This window comes from Benincasa hispida, chromosome 12, assembly GCF_009727055.1.
Source record: "Benincasa hispida cultivar B227 chromosome 12, ASM972705v1, whole genome shotgun sequence".
NCBI lineage: Eukaryota > Viridiplantae > Streptophyta > Magnoliopsida > Cucurbitales > Cucurbitaceae > Benincasa > Benincasa hispida.
The window spans coordinates 47,769,526-47,783,423 of NC_052360.1; the positions used below are offsets into that span (position 1 = coordinate 47,769,526).

A 13,898-nucleotide genomic window follows, 5' to 3' on the forward strand; every position below is an offset into this window, starting at 1 on the left:
TCGACATTCAAATTTTCTTAGAGGAAAAGTTTGGATTTATGTCGCATCAATTTAATTTAAAGTTAATCTTTAGTTAATGCCGAGATTTTTTTTTTTTATTTTAAAATTTTAGAAGATTGATTTGATTTTGGTTTTGGAATTTAAAGAGAAAAGAAAAGGGTTTTGAAAATATATATTTATTTGTGTATGGAAGGAAAGGATAAAATGAAATGTTAATTTATTTTATTTCTTTCATTAAAATAATCATTTTCTTTATTTATTATTATTATTATTTAAAAAGTTTCTTCTTCCCCTTCTTCACCCACGTGACCGCCCCCCAGTCGAACCGCCTCATCGCCCAGCTCCCTCGCGCCGACCAATCGTTCGCCTCCAGCCGAGCCTTCACACCGCGCGCCGCCGTCTCCTTTAGCCAAGTCCTCGACAGCAGATCGCGTCGTCCCTCTCCTGCGCGTCTGCGAGTCGCCGCCAATAGACTGGGCATTTTGTTCGTGGGTCGCCGCGCTGTTCGCGAGTTTTCAGCCGCTCGTCCGCCCAGATCTGAAGCCCGACCGTTTGCGAGCCCGTCCGACGCCGTCCAAAGCCACCACGTCAGTTTCTTCTTCACGTCCTCTGTTCAGTCACCGCATAAGCGCCGTCCACTTTTGCCATCATTGGATTATCGATTTGGGTAAGATTTCTGCAGTTTGGGGATTTTTGACTGCACATTTACTTTTGACATCAATCGGTTGATGACCATTATGTTTCAGCTTTGGATTAAAGTTTTTTTTTTTTTTTTTTTTTATGCATTGAGATGTTGATCACCAAAGTTGGAGTTTGTTTCATCGAATTTTGTGAATTTCGTGTCTGAAGCTCAAGTGTAGTTCGACTTGAGCAAACACTTCAGGATTTGATTCAAGATTCGTATTAGGCAAGGAAGAGGATAAATTTGTTTAGATTGAGCCCAAATTTTGAGGTAAGTAATCTTGCGATAAATTTATGATCTATTTTGAGAATTTTAAGACTAGTTACAAGAATAATTCTAACTGTTCTGAGATTTAATGGTAGAAAAGATATATGAATGTGATAATATGTCTGAAGCATGTTAATGTATGGACATGATTTAGAATTTTATAAGACATATTAAAAGTACGATTGAGCATGACCCTAAATTATGAGTTAAGTGACACTACTACTGGAATGTCTTAAAGTTAGGTGAAAGTTGAGGCATTTGTTGATGTACATATTTATGTGATTTATTATGAAAGTGGGTAAGCTATATGATGTATTATGAAATTTCAAATGTTTGAATGTTTACATGAGTTAGTGCATGAAAGTGATGTACTAGAGTGGATCCATTAATACTAGATTAATTACGTATGTTGAGGTTAATTAACATGATCAAGACCTTGATCAGGAGATTTTAGAGAATTCATGATTATGTGAATGTTATATGCAATATGAAGTTAGATGCAATATCTTTTCCTTTCTAGACTATGTGACTGCATGAAAGTGATGCACGTCCAAGGGCGTTAGTACATGAAAGAGATGTACTAAAGCTGGTGTGTATGAAAGTGATACATACCTAGGAGAGGATCTGGAGTGTACGAAAGATGTACATACTCAGTGGGTTATGTGTATACGAAAGAGGTGTATACTTAATCAGGTGTACGAAAGAGGTGTATACTTAACCAGGTGTACGAAAGAGGTACATATTCAGTGGGTTATGTGTATACGAAAGAGGTGTATACTTAACCATGTGTACGAAAGAGGTACACATTCAGTGGGTTATGTGTATACGAAAGAGGTGTATGCATAACCATGCGTATGTAAGAGATTGTGTTTTCTTCGGGATTTCCCAAAGGTTGTGGGTCTTACAGGACTTACTAGAGGTAGTGGACATACTTAACTACAGTAGGATAGAAATAAGTTTTCATGGATGTATGTGTCCCATGAGGACTAGAGCAGTTTATATGTTCCACTAGAGGTAGGCATCTAGAGGACATAGATGCCTAGCCTGATCCTAGTAGTGGGGTTACTTATTAAGTATTTTATACTCACCATTTTCTCATGTTTATGTTTCAGATAAGAGTAGGGATGCGTCGACGAATGACAAGCGGAGTTCGTGATCAAGCCACTAGGACTAGATTTATGCTTCCACTTATGAGATTTAAACTTCTTTTCATGTTTTTCTTAGCTTTCAGTGTTGATGTTTAAAACTTACTATTAAGAATCGCTTACAGATTTATTTATTATCATTTATGATTTATGGGTATCCTATCGTTATTTTTAATATTTGAAATTAAATGCAAAGTCTTTTAAATTTACCTTATTTAATTAGCATTTATTTCATCATAACAGAGTGTTGTTTTAAGTCCCATGCATGCATGTGTTTAATAACGACCTAACTTAAGTCCTAGGGGGTCCGGTCATTACATTTAAGCTACTACAAATGGTAGATCCTGACCATTCATGTGGAGACGTGCGAGCGGGGATGTCCTATACAAAGAGTTTGTATAAGACCGGATTACGAGATGATTAGACTCTATATATAACATCGATGATACTAGAGATTTACATCTCACTTGAACGATCATAGGTGACACGATCTCAATCTTGAGTGTTTTGGGAACTCTTATCTTTGAGGGCGGTCCTTTGATTAGTATGGTGAGAGTGGCCAGATTGCGAACTTAACATGCCTACCTTCTTGGGGACTTGTCTGATCTGGGAGCTGGGAACTCAATTCACAAAATGGAATTCACTCCTTTCTCGAAGTAGGGATAAGTAGAGATATTGCTCCCTTAAGGGCTGATTTTGGGGCTTGAACATAGTGGCCATAGCTTCTCTTTGGAAGAGAAGACTCAGTCATAATCGGATTATGACTTATGTTCATTAGAGGGATTAGTGGTACTTAAAGGGTTAGATGTAACTATAGGGACATAACGGTTATTGGTCAAGTTATACTTACAAGCGATCTGTAAAGGGTTGTCGCACTGCTGATTGGTTAAGATGGACACATAATATATCTGTGGTAAGGAGACTTCAATTGTCGGTTTTTAGTGGAGTGTCTGACAGTTAACGGATGGTGGATCCCGTGACTAAAGAGTTTAGTTAGTTATTCACGTATCGTTGAAGCTTCGAGCTACAGGTCCATAAGGTCCTCTTGGTAGCTTAATGGATTCAGCTGAGGATTAGTTCTTGGTGTTGATTTGAAATGTTCAAATTGACAAGAGGTAAGCCGATTATATATGATATGATCGGTATGATGTATGAGATACATTTAGTGGATGATTATTAAGTACCATGGAATAGAAAAAGAGTTGTGATTTATATGTTTCATGAGATGAAATATTAAAACTACAGGTTATAAGTATAGTAGGATAAGTTGGTTATCATTTATATTTATAATAATATTAATTATTGGATAATTAATTCTATTTCTCTAATAACTAATTGAGTGTGACGTTATTGGTGGTTTCATTGTAGCCGTGAGATAAAACAAAAATTGTTTTCCTAATTTTAGTAATGTTAATGTTAAGTTTTGTAAGCTTGAGATTTTCTCTCTCGAAAAATAATCTCACGGAAGTTGTCAAGTAAATATGATTTACTAAGTGACAACTTAGAACGAGCTAAACGATCGTGTAGTGTTTGTAGGCGACAGACACGCAGCTAAGCGATGAGCTAAACGATCGCTTAGCTTTTGTTAAATGATTGGACATCGACTTATACGATAAGTTTAGCCTTCTCCTACTTGTTCAATCGTTTACACGATTGTTGTTTCCTCCGTCTTCTGCCTCAAACCAAGTCCACACAAAGTCCACCCTCTAGATTCTCACACCAAGAATACCAAGGTAGCCTTCTTGGTGGTGTCATACTCAACTCGACACCGTCGAGGTTGTGTGGAAGACGTTCGTGTTGTTAGGGTGTTCGTGACCAAGGAAATCGCTGAGTTCGAGTGTGTGGTGTTCGTGCAGTGTAGCAGTCGTGTTGGACGAACGTTCGAGGTTGCTGTGTTTGAGCGTTGATCAAGGACCTTGGCGATGAGTACAAATGTATGTAGCATTTCTCTTTGATTATTTGTAATATCATGCTGCAATTTCTGCAATGATTGCATAACTGTATGTTTCTGTTTATGACTGTAATTGTAAAGTTCATATATGATTGTAGTTTGGAATGATCTTTCTGCTACTCATGGAAATCCTCGTGCACGATTTCCTTCAGTCTCTACTATATTGAAGTAGACTATCATATCCAAGATATGTTCTCTAACATAGGTCCCTTTCTTTGTACGGGAGTTGTAAGTATTTGAGAGCATCATGCCTAATTGATGTGGACGGTTGTCCAAACATTACTTGTAGTGAATCTATGGCACCTTGGCTGTGATCATGCTCTCATGCTTCTTAGTCAAGACATCATATATGCTTGCTAAGATATAGGCTCAGGCCTTTTTATTTGCTCTTACCCACTTGTCATATGCATCCTAAACATTTCAGTTTGTGGTCAAACTAGGAACTGGAGGACATTCCTCCATTAAAACGAACCTTAAATCATCACTCACTAGTATTGTGTTTATATTCGATTTCCACGTTGAGTATTTATCACAGTTAAATTTATCGGAAGCAAGTAGTTGTATAATAGAGTTCGACATGCTGAAAATATAAGAAAATTCTATTAGTGAAAAGCTACTAAATCCAATCATTTTAGAAAAAGTAATAATATACCCATATTCATTATTAAGTGAAACAATATTTTAATGAGTCAGAATAACCACTACCAAGGGGCAATTAGTTACTTATTCACTGAACCAAGATATTTCTTACTAAATACTAATACCAGAATAACTCTTATTCCTATAGCATTTAGTTATCGCTTTTTTGTCAAGAACTTACTAACACTTAGTAATTCTTATAATTGTACCCTCCATTTTCAGATCTCAGAGCATGATATCAACAAGCTACCAAGGGGCAAACAATGCTGAAAACGGAACTAAGAGACACTATCCATGACAGGAGTTTGCGGTGTTTCGATCCCCAAGTCACAACCCTTTGAATGGGTGGTCGCCTAAAAATAACTCTCAGGTGAAACGTGAGAATCTCACAGTGCAACCTAATGGAAGAGACCGCAGGATGTGTTAATACACTTCCTTCTCTCACTTATTATGAACAACTTCTCTAATTTATCTTGCTATTGACCCATATAAACACTTTTCGAATGGAGTTGTCACAGAAAAATGACACGAAGCCGAGCATGAATCTCACGGTGTAAACTCTTGTGGACGTGAGGGCTAAAAATAATATATCATACATATCATTAATCTCCCACTGAAGTGTTCTAGACGTTTTAGGTATACTTTTACTTAGGTATATTCCAGCTAATTAAAACAACCTAAGTCTAGGTGTTTACCCGAGTATAACTTTTATACTGAATTTAACTTACAATGTCTAACTGATAAACCATTTATTACCTCACATCACTCACGCATGCTTATAAAACTGGGTTAACAAGACTCAAGAATCGGTTTGATCCTCAGGTAGCAGGTGTTTCATAAACCGTCAAATTAAGTAACTCTAGCCTTAGACAAAATCTTGCCAGATGAGTTTGTAATTGAAGTTTTACAAGATAACGATCTATTTTAACTATTAAAACAAATTATTTGTCAACCCTAGGTGAGCATGCTTTTATCTTTGTAATAGATTTTAAATATCTAATTCATTTTATAACAAATAAAACTTGGACAAATCTATAACATATATTGTTGGGATTGGTGTCCTAATTCTCTTAGAGTCTCGTTGTTTTGTAAAGATACACATTGTTTAATGAATAAAATAAGTGTTATTTAATTATGACATTTACTCATATCCAATAAACAAAGCTCTTTGGTTATCTTATGTGAACTTAAGCATGTATATTAAATATACAAGTGGATCTTGCCTTAAGTGATAACCTAAATAGGTCTGTGATATAAGGATTAAGGTGGGATACTTGATTCTGGTGACACTACGGATACGACCTGCTTTGTAGAGGTTTGCAAGTATTGTAAACTACTACAGATGATAGATCCTGACCATTCATGTGGAGACGTGCGAACAGGGGTTTGTATAAGACTTGGACCACGAGATGATTAGACTCTATATATAACTTCGTTGATACTAGAGACTTACATCTCATCTAAACGACCATAGGTGACACGACCTCAATCCTGAGTGTTTTGGGAACTCCTGCCTTTGAGGGCGGTCTTTGATTAAAATGGATGAGAGTGACCAGATTGCCAACTCAACGTGCCTACCTTTTGGGGACTTGTCTGATCTCGGAGCGTGGAACTCAATCACACAAGATGGAATTTACTCCTTTCTCAAAGCAAGGATAAATAGAAAGATTGCTCCCTTAAGGGCTGATTTTGGGGCTTGAACATAGTGGTCATAGCTTCTTTTTGGAAGAGAAGACTCAGTCATACTAGGACTATGACTTATGTTCATTAGAGGGATCAGTGGTACTTAAGGAGTTAGATGTAACTACTGGGGTATAACGGTTATGGGCCAAGCTATACTTACAAGCGATCTGTGAAGGGTTGTCGCACTGCTGATTGGTTAAGATGGACACATAATATATCTGTGGTAAGGAGACTTCAACTATCGGTCTTTAGTGGAGTGTCTGACAGTTAACGGATGATGGATCCCGTGACTAAAGAGTTTAGTCAGTTATTCACGTATCGTTGGAGTTTCGAGCTATAGGTCCATTTCAGTTGAGGATTAGTTCTTGGTGTTGATTTGAAATGTTCAAATTGACAAGAGGTAAGTCGATTATATATGATATGATCGGTATGATGTATGAGATACATCTAGTGGAGGATTAATGTAAATGAGATTTACATTAAGTACCATGGAATAGAAAAAGAGCTATAGTTTATATGTTTCATGAGATGAAATATTAAAAGTATAGGTTATAAATATAGTATGATAAGTTGGTTATCATTTATATTTATAATAATATTAATTATTGGATAATTAATTATTTTTCTCTAATAACCAATTGAGTGAGAGGTTATTGGTGATTCATGGTAATCGTGAGATAAAAGGAAAATTGTTTTCATAATTTTAGTAAGTTTTTACAAAAGGTTGAAAAATTATATATTTTTTTAGTTCTCTCTCTCGCAAAAAGAAACTCATGGAGCTAATACCGATTTACTAAGCGACAACTTGAGCGAAGTAAACGATCGTGTAATGTTTTGTAGGCGACAGACACTGAGCTAAACGATAGCTTAGCTTTTGCTAGACGATCACTTAGCTTTAGCTAAATAATTGGGCATCGACCTATGCGATAGGTTTTATCTTCTCCCACTTGGCCAATCGTGTACACGAGTGTTCGTTCCTCCTTCGTCTGGATTCTCACACCGAGAATACCAAGGTAACCTTCTTGGTGGTATCATACTCAACTCGACACCATCGAGGTTCTGTGGAGGCCGTTCGTGTTGCTGGGAAGTTCGTGATCGAGGTGATCGCTGAGGACGAGTGCGAAATGTTCTTGTAGTGTTGCGGTCGTGTAGTTCAAGCGTTTGAGGTTGTTTTGTTCGAGCGTTCATGAGCAAAGAGCGTGTAGACAAGTCGACAAACGTTCGTAGCATTCTCCTTGTTTATTTGATTGTTCATGTTGTAATTTTTGTATTGATTGCATAACTATTTGTTTTGTTTACTACTGTAATTGTAATGTTCATTCATGATTGTAATTTGGAATGATCTATTTTTCGCTGCCCATGGAAATCTCTGATTAGATTTCCTTCATTATCATTCCATAATTTAATATAATATTTTATACTAAATCTCAAACCCTAAACATGCATACTATACATTATAACCTTTATACCATATTTCAACGCATGTAACATGCTTTCCTATGGTAGGATTTTAGATCTACATGGCATACTACATTCACAATGCATAATTAATTAAACACATACTGAAACATACCAGTTTTGGCATCCTAACCAAGCACTTAAATTATTACAATAATAATTCACAAACTTCTTTGAATCGTTCTCGAACCATTTAAACTAGCCCAAACCAGTTGAAAAAAGCTTAAATCGGACCTTCAGGGTGCAAATAGGACGAATCAGACCACCAGGACTTAAAACCGATTGAAGTGGATTGAAAAAGCCTAAATCGGTTCAGCTGGACCAGATCCTCATTCTCGGCTCTTCTGGGTTGGACGAAGAACAGCGCCGACGCCTCTTGGCAGAAGCAAAACCAGCTTCTCCTTTTTGTTGCGAAGTTTCAAATCTTCTCCAGTTATAGCCTAATTTCAACTCTAATGAATCTAAATATTTACAGACCATTCTTCACACATTAAGATCCATAAACAATGAGCCAATTATAAAAATTGCAACTCAATTGAAGGAAATCTACATGCCAAAACCGTAATATATCCATTTTAGCAACAATTGCATTCATCTCATGAAAAACATCCACCAAGCTAAAATTAACAAAAGTTGGGTGCTTAAAACATGCTCTGATACCAACTGTTGTTAACATTTAACATGCAGAAGCAATTTGGATCTTAAATACCCTAACTACATCAATTTTAGATTACATGCATGCATGTTCATAAACATAGAAATTAGGGTTTTAAAGCACAACCTTTGGAGAACTCTAAAATCCAGCAATCTCTCCTTGAATTCTGATCACGAACGGTTCATGGACTACCGCTAGAGTCTTTCCCACTATTCTCTAGCCTTAGAACAGATTGTGGATCCAAATTATGTGAGAATTTAAGAAAATTTAAGAGAATTTGAGGGTTTTGGTGTATATAGGTTAAATAACGAAAACATCTTCAAAATTGACCAAATTGCATGAAGTTTTTCCAAATCAATTTTTCTCTTATTTAAAGAGAATTGCATGCATTCTAAGTGCACATAAATTTGACACCAAAACAAGGATAAAAAAGGGGAATTATTAGGTGTAAAATCAAAGTGGAGAATGTGGGATTTCCCACTAATTCTCCATAAATCCAATTTTCTTTTTAATATTGATTTTAAAAAAATAGAATTTAAAAATGAATTTAGATTTTAAAATTGAATTTCATAAAATTCATTTTTAAATTTTAAATAAATTTAATTCAAATAATTACTCAAACAATTAAATTAATTTAATATCAAATATTAAATTAAAAACACTTATTCCAAACACGAATCCCTATTCATATAATTAATATTTAAACCAAATTAAAATATTATGACTCTCCAATTTTTTTTAATTCAATAATTAAACATTTTTAATTATATTGTATATAATTAAAACTTTTATTCCCTAATCCGAATTTAAACATTTCAAATTCTCTCATTAGTCTGATATGAGTTAGTAGGGACCTAATGGACCTATAAATCAGGAGCTCCAACAATCCAAGATTAATCGACTAATCTCATTAACTAAATTAACCAATATTCGTTAAATATCGAGACACTCCACTAAAGCCTAGTAGTTGCACTCTCTCATTGTAGATATATTTTTGTCCACTTGATTTGACCATGATCAGTATGTCGATCATTCACATGTTGTTCGTAATCACAACTGGGTCAAAATTACCGTTTTACCCCTGTAATTACATCTTGCTCCTTAAGTCCTAATGATCCTCTAATGAACAATTGATTTGTGGTCAAACCAACCATCTGAGTCCCTCTCAAGCCTTAGAGAATGCGAGACCCCTTGTTCAAGACCTGAGTACTTAAGAGAACAACATATCTACTAATCCTAGCAGTGGGTAGGAGTGAATTCCGTCTTGTAGGACCATATCCCCAGCTACCTATCTGGTCTTACCCCTAAAATGGGAGGCTTAGAGTCGGCGATGTTGATCCACTCTCACCTATGTAGATTAAATGATAATCTCGAATACATAGGAGTTCATAGTTACCTCAGGGTTAAGATCGAGTTACCTAGGTCATCAAATTGAAATAGTTAGTCTTAATAGTAAACGACGTTATAAAGTAAAAGTGACTATTTCGTGGTCTGATCTTATGCAAACTCATTGCATATGATGCCCCCACTCACATGTCTCCACATGAACGATTCAGGATCACATCGTTTATAACACTTAACAACTATTGTAATAATCACAAAGTGGGTCCCATCCATAATGTCCCCAAGATAAGGTACCCAACCTTATCCTTATACTATAGCCCACTACTCGAACTTGATACATTTTTATGTCTCTACATAAAGTTCAAGAATTCATGCTATAGCCATGGGTTCTTAGTTTATTGGATTTTAGGTTTAAAAGGGTGTGATTCACATATTCAACAACAACTTTACTTAATAAACCTCAATAACATTTTGATTGTAAAATAAAATATGTTTAATGTTTACAAACCACAAGTTTTAGGACGTACAACCCAACGCATCCTTCATCTACAATCCATATCTAATACAGAACAATCAACCAATATCTTCATCAAAGCTCTATCCTCTACTCGTGTCACTCAGCTACTTCGCAAAATCAAGGTTGTTTTTACTCTACCATCTTGAGTTTGAGGGGGGGTGTTACAGTAATTTATATAATTTAGGTGATTTCTGGCTAATTAGAATCTTGGATTAATTAGGGTATAATTTCCTTTTTAGTTATTTATCTGCGTATGTATCCCATGTATTAGCACTGCAAAATATACAATATACAAAATACAATAAAGATTAATATAACACTCTCTCCCATCTTCTAGTGAGTTCTCACTCTCAATTCTAATCTCACCATTCATCTTCAGTTCGACAACGATTCCAGTAATCACACGCAACTCGTCCCTCTAGTTAACAACTTCTAAGTTCCTAAAACTATGTCGCAACTCGTCCCTCTAATTTCTTGCTTTTAAACCTTGAATGTTGTACTATTTAAGTTAGAAGAACTATAATGTTGTAATATTTAAATTTTAACTTTTAGAAATTATGAAAATTTAGTATTTTAATTATATATCTTTGCAAATTGCACCTAGAATATTGTTGACTTTATTGGGAATTTTTTATAATGTTTTATTTAAAGAATAATTATATCGGAAATGTTTCATTTGAAGAACTAAAAAATAATGAATTGTTTAAAAAAATTATTTCATTGAAATTAAATGAAAATTTGGTAATAAAAAAGTAGAGATAGAGAATTTTCACTATAGAGGACCCAATCCCATGAAAATTTCACAGGGATGGGAAATGGAACCGGGGATGAGGTATGCTTTCATGTCTTCACCCATCATGTTGATATCTCTAACTATAGAGCAATAGTAAGATTCATCATGAACTCTCTGCACTCATCTTTATACAATCCAATCTAAAGTCTAAACACAGAAAAATATTTTTTTTTAAACAAAAAATTCCACGTAACAAACTATAGTTGTAACGACCCGACCCCCTAGGACTTAGGTAAGGTCGTTACTAAAATAAATGCATGCACAAAATTTACAACGACGCTCAGTTATTTGAAATAAATGCTAATTAAACAAGAGAAGTTCAAAAGACATTTATTAAATGCAATTGTTAAAACAAATAATAGGGTACCCAAAATTCTTAAAGACTAACAAAAGTATATAAAATAAATAATCCTTAGTAATAAATTTTTAAATAGTAAAACTAAATATTAAGAGGAAAATAAGGACTCAAATTTCAAGGTGCGGAAGCGAAAAATCTAGTCCCAGTGACACGATCACGAATTTCGCTGTGCCATCGGCGGTGCATCTTTACCTTTTCCTGAAACATCAACATAAGAAAGGATGAATATCAAATACTCAGTAAGTAACCCCACCACTGGGTCAGGCGAGGCATCTATGTCCTCTAGATACCCATCTATGACACATAAACACATGAAACAGACAAGAGACTGAGTCTTATCCTATTGTAGTTAAGTATGCCCACAAAATTGGTGAATCCCGAAGGAAACACAAAACTGGTGAATCCCGAAGGAAACACAAAACTGGTGAATCCCGGAGGAAACACAAAACTGGTGAATCCCGAAGGAAACACAAAACTGGTGAATCCCGAAGGAAACACAAAACTGGTGAATCCCGAAGGAAACACAAACTGGTGAGCATCTAACTAATCAATGAGGATATTCACACAGTTTCAACGTTCAAAGAATCAACGCTGTACAATTCTAAAACATACATGAAATCCTTGCTATGGCTCCATCACATACACATAATCCTCAACAACATATTATACAACATTCATGTAAACCTTACATCATAATTCTACAACATACAAGTATGCCTCAACACCAGCAGATTAGACGTCATATGAAAACATAAAACCTGTCTCTTATACACATCTAGATGTGTATAAGAGACAGTGGAGGGTTGGTGGGGGTTTAAAAAATAATAATAATAAATGTAATAATTAAAAAGGAAGGTATAATTATAATAAATTATTTTCGTTTTGAAAGAAAAATTAATTTCTGCCATAACTTTCACATTGAAATTCAAAATTGAATAATTTTCCGTCAAACTTAAATTCCCGCATTTATACTTGAGATCCAAAATTCCAAAAATGCCCTCCAACTAAGCAATTATTGAATTACCAAATAATAACGTTATTGAAATTACATTATTATATAAAAAAATATGCGGGGTGCTACAATAGTCCTTACAGAATGAGCTACATAAATATAGTCTTCTCCATCTTAGAACAACTTCACCAGAGTTAGTTATGATCATTAATTAAATGTCTAAAAGTTACTCTACCATATGATATATTGATTGAATGTACTAGTGTTCTATGAGTCTATCACATCTCTTCTATTACAAGCATCATAATAATATGAAATTTTAATTCATAAATTTTATGTAATAATGTAATAAAATTAAGTTACTTGCTTGGTCCATTTTGAAATTTTTTCGTTTTGTGGAGAGATTTGAACCATGTATCTTTTGATCATATATAATATATATAAGTTGTCACTTATTCTATAAATTTAGAGACATATATTATTCAACCATAAAATGGTAATAAAATTTGCATTAAATTATCTTTCTACCTCTCTCTTGTTAATTGTGCCTAATTGGTTATTTTATTTCCACACCTCACATGTCAACATGAGCCCTCTATAAGTCAAAATGAGTATTACAACTCAACAAGTGTAGTATTAGTACTATATCACATTTGAATTTACCATTCTTTTTGCAAGATATATCTCTCATAAATTAATTGAAACCTATTGATGATACATTTGTTAAATTATGAAAGTGATTTAAGGTGAAAAACCTATTTATTGAGATTGTTTAATAAATTTAAGTAATTATAACCATAATGTTAGTTAGTTATTTAATGATAGAAACTAATCAAAATCACATCTTCAACGATTTATACGTTTTTTCAATTACAGATATACATCAATTCATATTAAATATGAGTAGAGTAACTAGAAAGGTATGTAAATAACTTTATCGTTGAAATAATGTCTTCCTACATCCCTCGTACATTTTTACCTATAACTAATTATGATCATAACTATCCATATCTAAAATTTACTATATCTTATTATGATATATTGATTGGAATTCAAGACAATGGGGCTAACTTATGCAGGGTAAGTAGGGTACCCCATTTTGTGTGTTTATCATATCATCTCTTCTATTGCAAGTGTTCTTTGATTATACATGCTCATCTTTCCCACTGTCCTTTTCATACTTATGTGTTCTTTTGATCAATATAATAATGCTGACTTAGGTCAGTAATAAAGTTAAAATATCATTTTGATCTCATATATTAATTTAGATTACTTCTATTTTAAATTATTTAATTTTAGTGACTATATTTTCTATAAATTTTAAATTTAATCTTGAAATAGAGTAAATAATGATAATATCTTTTATACAAGAAAAAACACAATGTAAATATATTTTTATAATTTATAAAAGAAATAGGTTTAAATCCTATTTTGATCCATGAATTTTGAAACTT

The 13,898-nt window shown here is 34.2% G+C and overlaps 1 long non-coding RNA gene across 1 annotated transcript; it reads left to right on the forward strand.

Moving 5' to 3' along the window:
- Positions 1-316: 316 nt before the first annotated feature.
- LOC120092753 lies at positions 317-2,251 on the forward strand. The gene is made up of 3 exons (XR_005486143.1): positions 317-667; positions 791-952; positions 2,062-2,251. It is a non-coding gene; the product is annotated as an uncharacterized LOC120092753 (long non-coding RNA).
- The last annotated feature ends 11,647 nt before the right edge of the window (positions 2,252-13,898 follow it).